This window comes from Carassius auratus, chromosome 37, assembly GCF_003368295.1.
Source record: "Carassius auratus strain Wakin chromosome 37, ASM336829v1, whole genome shotgun sequence".
NCBI lineage: Eukaryota > Metazoa > Chordata > Actinopteri > Cypriniformes > Cyprinidae > Carassius > Carassius auratus.
In genome coordinates this window covers 5,162,676-5,174,657 of record NC_039279.1, presented here as the reverse complement: position 1 = coordinate 5,174,657, position 11,982 = coordinate 5,162,676, and the positions used below count along the sequence as shown (strand labels likewise).

Here is an 11,982-nt window from a genome sequence, read left to right as displayed (position 1 = left end):
TTGTTTTAACTTTCCTGGCTAGTTTGGTTTTAATATTTTCAGTCTGACTGACCTGCAGTGAAGATGAAAGGCTCTTATGGGCTCGGGTTGTCTTGATTCAGCCTTGGAGCCATTAGCGTGTCAAGTTATGTTGAAGTAAGAAATCATTGTGAGTAGAAGTTGGGTCTTTTTGTTCTCTGCACAGCTTTACAGGGGCAGTTGGCAGCAGAGCTTAAAGGTATAATTAGGTTTTAATAATGGTAATCTATATTCAAGGTAAGTTGGTGGAGACTTTCACTTTTGCTTCCAAAAACCCATCTGATCACATCTCTCCTGTTCTGATTCAAAGTTCACCCTTAAAGGAATACTTTATGTTCAAAAGAAGGTCAGCATCTATGACTAGACAGTAATTTTGAGTAATTCTCATTCATTCATTCATTCATTTTTTACATTCAAAGTGAATCTTCATTATTTGTTTACTAAAACAACTATTGTTCAGTCTGCTATCAGTATATATATACACATGTGTATATATATATACTATACAATATATACTTTTTTCATAGTTTGTCTGGTCCTGCGACTTATAATCAGGTGCGACTTATTTATCAAAATTAATTTGATATGAACCGAGAGAAATAAACCAAGAGAAAATATTACCGTCTACAGCCGTGAGAGGGCGCTCTATGCTGCTCAGTGCTCCTGTAGTCTACACTGAAGACACAGAGCGCCCTCTCGCGGCTATAGACAGTAATGTTTGCTTGGTGCTTGGTCTTGGTGCTTGGTTCTAAATAAATGCGGCTTATAGTCCAGTGCGACTTATATATGTTTTTTTCCTCATCATGACGTATTTTTGGACTGACGCAACTTATACTCAGGTGCGACTTATAGTCCAAAAAATACGGTATATATTTATTTAAAATAATAAACATACTGTAAAGCAAACATAAAAGCAAACATAAAATATATTGAATTATTTAACCAAGAATTATCTATTTAACACTTTCATGCCAGTCTGTCTTTTTCACTAGGGCCTGGGAAAAAGAAGTGACATGCAGAGAAAAACAAATATTTCTCAGTCTGTCATCAGTCTATCCAGATAGAGCGGAGAGAAAGAAACATTAGAGGGTAATTCGCCTTCAACCTCAAATCCCATGTTAGTGCAAAAACCAGATTACTTAAATGAAAGCTAGACAAGACACTAGTTATTTGAGCATTCTTTAGAGATTTGTAAACTGTTTCTAGATGACAATAGAAAGAAGAGCTTTGGACTCATTCTCATAGCACCATCAATCAATCATTCATGATGAAAAGCTAAAAGGCTGACTCCTCCACACATATCACATATTAGTTTGCCAAGGAAACTATTTGTTTTCATGTATAATGGATAAAGGAGAAGTGTTAGACAAAGGGTAAAGACAACAGCTTTCACCGGGGAGACAAAACAGCAAAGAAGTTAGACTATTTATATCAAAATGGTTTTATAATCCAATATGGCTGTTAAAAAGTTTCTGGTCTGTATCAGCATGTTAGAGTATTAAGAATGATTAAATATTTTAGTAATTTATTTAGTTTGACGCAAGGCCAAGTTGCAGTATGCTATTTAGTCGCCCAATGTTGCATAGAAAATTGAATAAACAGTTTATTTCTGTCATGACAACTCTCAGAGAGTTTAGTATGGTAATATACGTACATTGCAATGTTAATTTGTTTGGTTTTAGCTCTGGCAGAGCAAGTACCGATACTTGTTAATGCCAATACACCACACACATGGTACTGTGAGCATGTAAGAAATACTGCTGCTGCTTATATAACATATATGAAATAACACCCATAACATGCATGACATCACCCCATGGCAGATCTATGCAGGTGGAGCTGGGGAAGGTGGAGGGCTTCTGAAGTGCATTGCAACTTTTACAGCAAACACTAGCCAAGTTTGAATGTTAAGCAGCAAACTTAATATCTGCGGATGTGAAAAGAAATCAGTCGGCTATACCACATGAATAATTATGTAATTATCTCGCAGAACCTGTTAGCCTGTGCCATCTTGTATTTAAACTGATTTCATAATAAACATTAATTTGTGTTAGTAGTTAAAAGCTATTGATTATTTGCCGATCAGAGTGGTGGTACTGCTTATGAATTCAAGCGACAGCCCTGTGGGTAAATCTACTGATTAATTAACTACAAATAACTTTGCAATTATTTCTAGAGTTCCAATCTTCACATGGACAATTCAGAAATTTTCATTAAGTGGTAATTTAATGCATTCTACAGATGCTCAAAAAAATTCCATTAGATAAAAAATCCAATTAGAACAACCAAGGAACAAAAAAAGAAAAGAAACCTGGAAACTTTAGTGAAAGTGAAAAGTGAACGTGAAAGTGACATTCAGCCAAGTATGGTGACCCATACTCAGAATTTGTGCTCTGCATTTAACCCATCCGAAATGCACACACACAGAGCAGTGAACACACACACACACTGTGAGCACACACCCGGAGCAGTGGGCAGCCATTTATGCTGCGGCGGCCGGGGAGCAAAAGTATAGCAAAGTAACACTGTTTTAAGGCATTGTGTAGTGATGTGAAATTCAGTAAGAGGCAAATGTAACTGCAAATAAAATATAATGGACCATATTCTCCATTAATGTAAAGTATATCTTTGGTAAAGGCTGTTTTAGATGTGTGTGTATGTTTTTGTGTGTGTTAGTGTACAGAGCTCAATGACAGTCTCCGTCACACTCATCTCTGAAGGACAATCTCAAGCAGAAACAACATACGATTATCTGAAAATCAAGTTTCTCAAGTTTCCTTTTGATCATTTGAGAATTTTGAGAGCTGATGTGGAAGGGGAATGAAAGTGTGCTTATTCTAAAAACAATAAAAATAAAAAGCCTTGAGCTGGAGAGTATAGAGCATTAATAGAAAATATTGATCCAAACTGGCCTGTTTAGTATGATGCACGTTGTCGAGGAAGGACTGTGACTATATGTAATGCTTTATAAAGTGTGAAATAACTGTTTTATATTGATATATATATTTATCAAAATGTTTTAAATGTCTTTGATGGCAAAGCATCCAATCTTCAGTGTCACACGATCCTTCATAAATCATTAAAAAAAAATATTTGTTGCTCAATAAACATTTCTTATTATCCATGTTGAAAAGATGTAAAAAAAAAAATAATTGTGGAAACCATTCATTCAGGATTCCTAAATGAAAATCAAGTTTAAAAGAATAGCATTTATTTAAAATAGAAATCTTGCAACACCATAAATGTATTCACTTTTGATCAGTTTAATGTGTCCTTGTGGAATAAAATTATATTTTCTTAAAAAGTGGTAGATTTATGTAATGCCAAATACAAATGTATATTTATTAACCTTAAATACTTAAATATATAAATATTTAATGTTTATAATAAAATATATAATTAGATAAAATTGTACAAATAATAACCAACATAAAATGATGACAGCAAACCGCATTGTCGTCCGTTTTCCTGTATCACATGGCAATCAGGGTTGGTGCACTGTCCTTCAAAGACAGTGTGGTCCTCTGAAACATGCAATTGTTCTGGTGGTGCGAGAACAATAGGTTGTCTTCGCCCTCACATGCCCATCATACCAGCTGGCGATGACAAACCATGTCACCACACTAACCCTCCTTGTACATCCAAACGCCTATCGAGTACATAAGACCACTGTTGTCCTTGACTGGTCAATGGACACTTGATTGTTTGTGAACCAGTGCTATGTGCAGGGTCGCCTGGACTGGGGGTGGAGGGTGGACTAGACGAGCATTCACGATGCTACATATTTGTCTTAGAGGCCACAATAGAAGTACACATTTGGACTAAATGAGACACATTGAGTTAGACTGGACAAAGGCAGCGCAGTGCATGGACACACTCATGTAAAATCATGGGCACATATATGTTAGCGCAGCATTAGCATGTCAGTACCAAAGAATTCTGAATGGCTTCGGCATGCACTGATTTACCATAAAAAGAAAGCTGAGCTGGCTTATTAAATCATGCCCCATTTAACCTTTTTACAATGTCTTTTTGAGTTTTAGCACTGAGGTTGCTTACAAAATTGGGCATATTCCATCTGAACACAGTGTGCTTGAATGGAATGCCTCTTAAAATGCTAAAAAACATGCAACAGTTGTAGGCATGTAACAGTTTGTTTTCAAGGCAGATCACAATTTGTGGTCAGACTTTTAATATACACGGGAACTTCACAATGAGGAAGTCTGCTTGTGTGACTGTGTGAGCATTCACAGTATCCAGTAACAAGCTCTGGAACGATAGGTTCTCAGTATAACGGACAGATAGAACACTGTGTAGCATAAATGAGCCAAGTCTGAATTACAGTAGTGGGCTGTGACATTTGCTCTTTGGAAGATTCTGAGTTCAATGACTCGTGTCTTTCTAAAGGTTGGGCTTTGCATCTGAGTTGTTGACAACTAACCGCTCAGGGTGAAATGAAAATGCAATTCTTTGTTTGACCTTGCTGAGTGTTTTTTTTGTTTTTGAACACTTGAGATATTTTTATTTTTATTTTATTTACACCCAATGAAAGATTTTTTTAAAAGAAGTTGTAAAAGAATTGGCTCATTTTCCTAGCTTCTCAAACACACAAAATATCTGATAACTTATTAATGGTATTTTCAAAGAGTAATACCAATTATATCTCATTAATTGTGTCAGCCCAGCCATAATTCATTGAGAATAAGCAGTTATCCAAGTATGTGGCACAACAGCAAAGTTTTAAGTTTTTGTCATATTTATTTAACTGTTTATTTCAGATGGATTTTTAATTAAATTTTTGTAGCATTCTTTGATGAATAGCTAGTTAAAATTAATTTGAAACAGAATATTTGTTACAATGGATACAGTAAGTCTTTACTGTCACTTATGATCAGTTTAATGGATTCTTGCTGAATAAAAGTATTTCTTCCTTTCAAAGATAAATAAATAATTAAATCTTAGGCCAAACGTATGAGTGTTAGTGTATAGAAACCAAAGGTTAAGAATAATGGTGCATCTGTCAAAAAATGTATTTTCTATTTATTTTCTGTTTTCATGTTGTGGTTTCCGGATAATGTTCTGCACACATCAGGTTCCCCCGACCCGGTCCTCAAAACAAATGCCAGCAACTCTGCGGATAATAATTCCTTATAAAACCACACTTACGGCTTTTCAAGAACTCTTTTAGTCACAGCGAATCAGACATTAATGACCTCTGGGATGCGTGTCACAGAGGCGAAAAGCGGTCTTTAATCTTTCAATAAAACTTGCTCTCAGAAGTCAAGCAAATTCAGATGGACCATCACTCTTTCAAATCCCATGAGTTCCATCATGTCTTACTTATTATCTACACACAGTTCCCAGTTCTTCCATTTCCTCCTACTTGTGTGAGCACTTCCTCTTTTAGTGTCTGGCCCAAATATAATATCAGTATATCAGATGTCTACGCTTATACAGAATTTACGAGTCGCTGTTTATGTTTGGCTATTTATAAAGTACTATTTATGACTGATTTAATTACTAAACTTCTTTTTACTGGCTGTCTACTCTTGTTCCTCTTGATTTTTCAGTGATATAGTAGTATAGTACAGTGTACCATCTGTTTTTCATTATAAAGTACAGTTGAGGCAATCGTAAACATACAGTACTTCCCCACCCAACATTAGGATGTGGTGAAACTGGCCATGCTATGCCTTGGGCCGTGCTGCAGTCTTCATACTCTGTTGTTTTGTGCACTGACATTACATGTAAACTAAGTGAGATCAGAGTGAAGAGAATCTGATTTCGGCAGATGGCAATGACGTAGTGGAACCTAGAGATATTTCCTTCAACATGTGTGTGTAATATGCAACACCCCATTCCTGAGAGGGAGAAAATAGTATTTGCCAAGAATGCATTGAGCTCATGCAGTTTCTTTTGTTCCTAAACTGGACAACTTTGAAGACAATTCCAGGTGCGTAAAGATAAACACAGAACATTTCCTTCTATAGAGTGAAAGCAATGTGATCTTTATTCTATTAGATGACACATTTCATTTTATTGGCTTCCAATATATGTACACACTGTAATAATATTCTCTTAGACAGTACAAGTTCTTTGTTGTATTTACTTCATAATTTTGTCTCACATGATTCCCCAATGTGTTACTGTATGTAAACAAATATTAATATTTTTGTAGTAAATGCCATTTTGAACTTACTGTGCACGCCAACAGAGATGACAACTGTTTCAAATGAAGCAAAAAAATGTGGTTTTTATTTTCTTTCAATGTTTGCTTTTAATGTAGGTCGCTTGAGGAAACAGTCTGAACTGGATCCGTTTCAAACCCTCCAAGTCTGTTTTATAACTCTTGAGAGTCAGTTGCTACATACTGAGAGAGTTCGCTCTAGTCGCTCAAAGTCTCTCTGAACAAATCTACAAAACCAAATAATGTGTGCCTCTTTTAGCTCATGCACTGTTACAGAACTAAACTTTTGACACAGTATTATCATTCTTTGTGTATTAAAATGTTTGCATCACCGTTACAGTTGGTGGGGATTTAGGTTTACACAAGCTTTTCTTTATCAAACATAGTTCCAGTTTAGAAGATTTGAATATATGAAGTGTACCATCATTAGTGGGATATATACAGATTTGGAAAAACATGAGGATGGATACATGATCAATTTTTTCTTTCTTTTTTAAGACCTGTTTTTGCATCTTGTATTCTTAATCATAAGTTTTTCAAAATATTGCATGTTGTTTATCTGGTACAGTGTGATGGATGATTTGAAGTGACTGATCAATCCGTAGGCAGCTGTGGTGATGTCATCACAGAGGCCGCTAGCTCGATTTATGAAGTCACTCCTCTGTTTAGCTTCTAAAAACATTGAACCACAGACTTTCTGTCCTTCAAACCCTCACTGATTGGCATTTTGGAACTGAACCAAGCTCAGGAATGGATATGTGACCTAATCACATCTGTTGATCATGTATCTGTCATCAAAGTGAAAGACGGATATATCGCAGATGTATTCTCTTGACTTTCTCTGTCTAAATAGAGACTATGGATGACTCTGTCTCTCCCTGAATCTGTGTTATATCTGCTTGGATCAACCAGTGGAAAAACAAGCCATAGATTCCTGTAATCATGCCTGTCTCTGACACATATCTTGGTCGGCCATTGCTGTCACACCCTCCCAGCCCCCCATTAACAGCCATCTGTCTCTCATTTGGATTTGTGACAAGGGCACCAGGACCTTGGGGCATGTGCGACATGCAGCGGAGGTAAGGTGGTGATGTGAAGGGACTGTACAAAGACCTATCTATAGCACTCAACCGCCCCCCAGGCCCAGTGCCCAAGGTGTCAACTAGAACATATTTATCTCCCTCTGTTACCCATAAATCAACCATAATTGTTAATGGATGTCCTCTCTTGTAAAGTTCATGTAATGAAACACTGCAGTCAACATCATATGAGTCATTTGAGGTTTCAGTTGCCTAAAAGCATCCGATGTTCCATTTAAGGGTTAATAAGTTATCTTTAAAAATTCCTGCAGAGAAAATGAATGAAATATTTATGTCTGGAACCCAACTGTTGGCACTTCTGACCACTGATTGCTGTGATTGACCAACCAGGATTACGTTTTTCAGAGAAACTGTAATATGAGTTTTATAAATAAAAGAGCATCCTGTTTGAGGCATTTAAATCTATGTGAAGCTGGGGTTGTGCCTTTTCTCATCCATAAGACTATATTCATATTATGCTTCTATCATCATAGTATTATATAAGTGCTGCTTAATTATATTTAACTGAGCTGTATATGCTTTTTATCTCTGTTGATTTTTTGGGGGGGGGCTATTTCCTTTTATTTTCTGCAAAATAACATCAAAGGGACTGCCAAGATGAAAGATGTTAGCAATCTTACTAACTCATTTATTTGAATGTTTATTAATGTACATTGTCCCTTTTAGATAAATTTACAAAAAAGGGAAAAAAGCATGAATGCGAAACGATTGCATCATCACTGCACGGCCTCAACCAGTATGTCCATTTCCATACAGTCTAGCACCATTCCTTGCCTATTAGCATTTATGGCTGCATGTGGTTTCAAGAGTCACTCAGGGCATCTCTTTGCCTTGAGCGAACTTTCCATTTCATTGAGAGGAAAAGAAGATATGAAGTGGCAGCAATGGAAGTGTGGTTGGAGGCCAAGACTACCCATCTTCTTGCAGGGAGCATGTTTGTGATGCCTGTGGCTTCCTCTGCTCTCCCAGTTTTCCAACCAATGTTCGATGCACTTAAAACCTCTTTCTTCTCCCACTGTGAGGCAGCACATCAGATATGTTACATTACCCACTATGCATAATGGATTAGCAATAAATCTATTTCTGTAACGGGGCTATGTTTCCCGAATTATGTCTCTGAGGTCTTTTATTAGTGAATGCCAATGATTTTGTGCAGATAGAACACAACCAGAGAAAGAATGAAAAGGGTGATTTGGGGAGGAAATGGTGCTAAAATAGCTGTTTTGGAGGGTTCTAACCCAGAGAGAGAGTTTTGTAGCACTGTATTATTCAGTGTTTTTAAAACACTGATGCATTCCTAACATCATATGATAATAGTTTTGTAATTCGTGCATGAAGAAAAATAAATATAAAAATTAAAATGTAAATTACACTATTTCAAAATGTATTCACTTTCAGCTAATGAGCATGATTAGGCCCATATGGAATATGTGCCACAGAATGCAGAACAGAACATTTTCGCATTTACTTTTTTACCAGTAATGACTTATGGTTCAAGACGTTTTTGTTTGAATATGCTGTCAAAAATTCTGTTTAATAGTGTGTGAGTATGTGTATGCATGTATGTGGATACTCACCATTCATCTCCCAGTTACATCTTTTATTCAGTTCCATATATAAAGTTGTTTTGGAAAACTTTGTCCAGTGTGTTTCCTTAACACACACACACACACACACACGCACGCACATACACAACAAACACACACACACATATATAGAATATAATTTTTTATAGCTAATTTTATTATGATCTCAGCTGCCGAGAAATGTCTGTTTAACAAATTTTATCATGTTTAATTTGATGTCACATTATTCTGCATATTTTCTTTTAAAATGAGCACAGAGCAAACAACATTTCCTGTGGTCTTGCTCACATTCATAATGTTCCAGTAGACATGGTTGAGGAAAGAATTCATCCACACAATTTAAGGGTAAACCCCAGTCTAGACATCACTGTCATCATTTTTTGAAGGTCTTTTTCCTTCTTTTAATAAAGTTGTGTTTATATCAAACTGACTAAAATTCTAAATTGCTCTTCAAATGGAGCAAAAATTGATCACACCATGGTCCTCCTAATAACTAGAGCCTCCAGCGTGTTTTTTTTTTTTTTTTTTTTTTTTTTTTTTTTGAGTAACAGGTGATGGGCAGCTGAATCTACAGCTAAGGTGGGCTGCCTCACTGGAGGTGGTCTTTAAAGGTTCCGTTCTTCGTGAGCCCATGTTTTAAACTTTAGTTAGTGTGTAATGTTATTGTTAGAGTATAAATAATATCTGTAAACTCCTAAGGCTCAAAAGTTCGATGCCAAGCGAGATATTTTATTTAACAGAATTCGCCTACAATGAACGACCAGTTTTGGACTACAGCCCTCTAGTTCCTGCAGTAATAACATCACTAAAACAGTTTTTTGACTAACCTCCGCCCACATAAATACACAAAAAGGAGAGTGGTCTTGTTGCGCTCCGACGGAGAGGAGGTAGAGCTGCATTTGTGTTTGTCGCCGTGTCGTCAAATGCTGTTATTTTCATCTCGGAGTCCAATCATCTTTGTTGGCCTTCCCAGGGACGCTGTACTTGAGATCAATGGTTACAATTTATGTTTACTTGGTTCCCGAAAATTATAATCCACATGAAAAAACTATATGCAGCACATTTTGCTGAGGACAGTTCCTCAATCTCAACTAGTTTAATGCTGGATTCGCACAAAGATTATTCTTGAAAGATGGAGCAGATCCTCTTTGTCTGGACAAGGCATTGTTTATGGACCACAACCGGTAAGTGTATTTTATTATTTAAGTTGTGTGTTTAACAGTTTCAGTAACTTATTACACAAAGGGCAACACTGTTTAGCTTTGTTAAATAGATGTTAGGGCTGTGCAAAAAAATGCTCCTGTGATTATAAGTACATCTCCAGCACATGCGTTCAGATCAGAATTGCCAGGTTTTCAAAACAAATCCTGCTCACTTGCTTCTCAAAACTAGCCCAATCGCGTTTCCAGGAGGGCAGGTGCGCTAAGCTGGTGTCGAATCACAACACAGGAACCGCTGGCAAAATCAGAACTCGTTACGTATTTCTGAAGGAGGGACTTTATAGAACAAGGAAGACATCAGCCCGTTTTTATGACAGTGAAAACAGCGGTATTCAGATAAGTAAATTGTGTGAAAAATACTGTTTTTACACGCGAAACATGAACACGTTATATTGCACACTGTAAACACAATTAAAGCTTCAAAAAAGCTAAAAAAACAGCACCTTTAAGAATATCTGCTGAAACCTCTTGCCACATATGAATTGCAGTGATGCAGAAACAGTTTTGATAATATGAAAAGTCTTTAAGAGAAAACATGAAACATTTGACTCAATACACATTTGAGAGAGTCTATGTGCCTGACACAGTCGCTGTACTTCTGAAATGAGACGCCTGGTCTAAATAAGGATAAAAAGATACAAATTCAGTGTTATTTATGTGGGCAGCAGCTCACAGAATTCTTGTCACATACTGTGTAAATTTACACATTCATTTTTGACAATCACTTTCTTGCCAATGTGACTTAAACACAGTTACCTTAGGAACTTAGAGTTTTCTTTAACTGCACATTTTAAAATAATTACATAAATGATTTTAATACACTACCATTCCAAAATTATATATCAGTAAGTTATCTAAAATATCTAAAACATAATAAATACAACACAATGAATTCACAGTGATTGATAAATATCTTTACAGCTTGAGCCATGTGACCTTGTACCATATTCTTTTGTTTACATGGACACTTGTGTCAATAGTCTATAATGGAATGTTAGAATGCATAAGCCTAAGCATGAACTGAACAATGACCTTTAACTGACCCAAGCGTCATGCTGAATGTAAAGCTTGTTTGGCTTGTTGACAGAACTGCATGCATGCACAAGGCGAAAGCATATACAGTTGCCTGTTTAACTCCTTCTTGGCTTTGGTATGTATGCATGCCATGATGTGGGAGAGACACTTAGTAGTCTCCAGACACTCATCATAAAAATATCATAAACAAAGCATGTTCATTCTCTGTTTTCCACTGATATATACACTCAGTGGATTGCAGAGTATTCACAGACTACTAACCAAACTTTGTTACTTACTTCACAAAGACCCAATGGCAAAACGTGCATCATTCTCCATGTCATACACAATGTACATTTGAAGATATACTGTACAGCATTCTTAAAGAGGGTACACACACTGAATGCTTATGTACAATTATATAATTAGATATAGCTTACATTTCTCCCAGCATGCAAACATGCAAATATATACAGTTTCTTAACAAACAAACAAACAAACAAACGATGAACATACATTGTTTACCATTATCACACAACTGGAGGCAAGTAGCTGCCAGCCTGTCTACACATGAAAGCAAAACAGGTGCAGAGGATCCCTGTGTCTAACAACAATGCCATTTGTCTGAAGACTAAAATAATTTTTTCAAATGGTTTTCTTGTCAGCTTACAGTGCTCTTAAAGGGATGGTTCAACCAAAAATGAAAATTTTCAAAAACTTTTCTTAAGCCATCTAAGATTTATATGAGTCTGTTTCTTCATTAAAACTAATTTGGAGAAACATTTAGCTAAAATAAATATCCTTTATTAATTATATTGTTTTCTCTAGTGAAAAAGCCATCTTTGTCTGAATCAGGA

General features: G+C 36.2%; 1 pseudogene; it reads left to right on the top strand.

Annotated features, from left to right (window-relative positions):
* The first annotated feature begins 8,189 nt into the window (after positions 1–8,189).
* The window catches only part of LOC113056478 (BAH and coiled-coil domain-containing protein 1-like), a 64,697-nt pseudogene continuing 60,904 nt past the window's right edge, over positions 8,190–11,982 (top strand).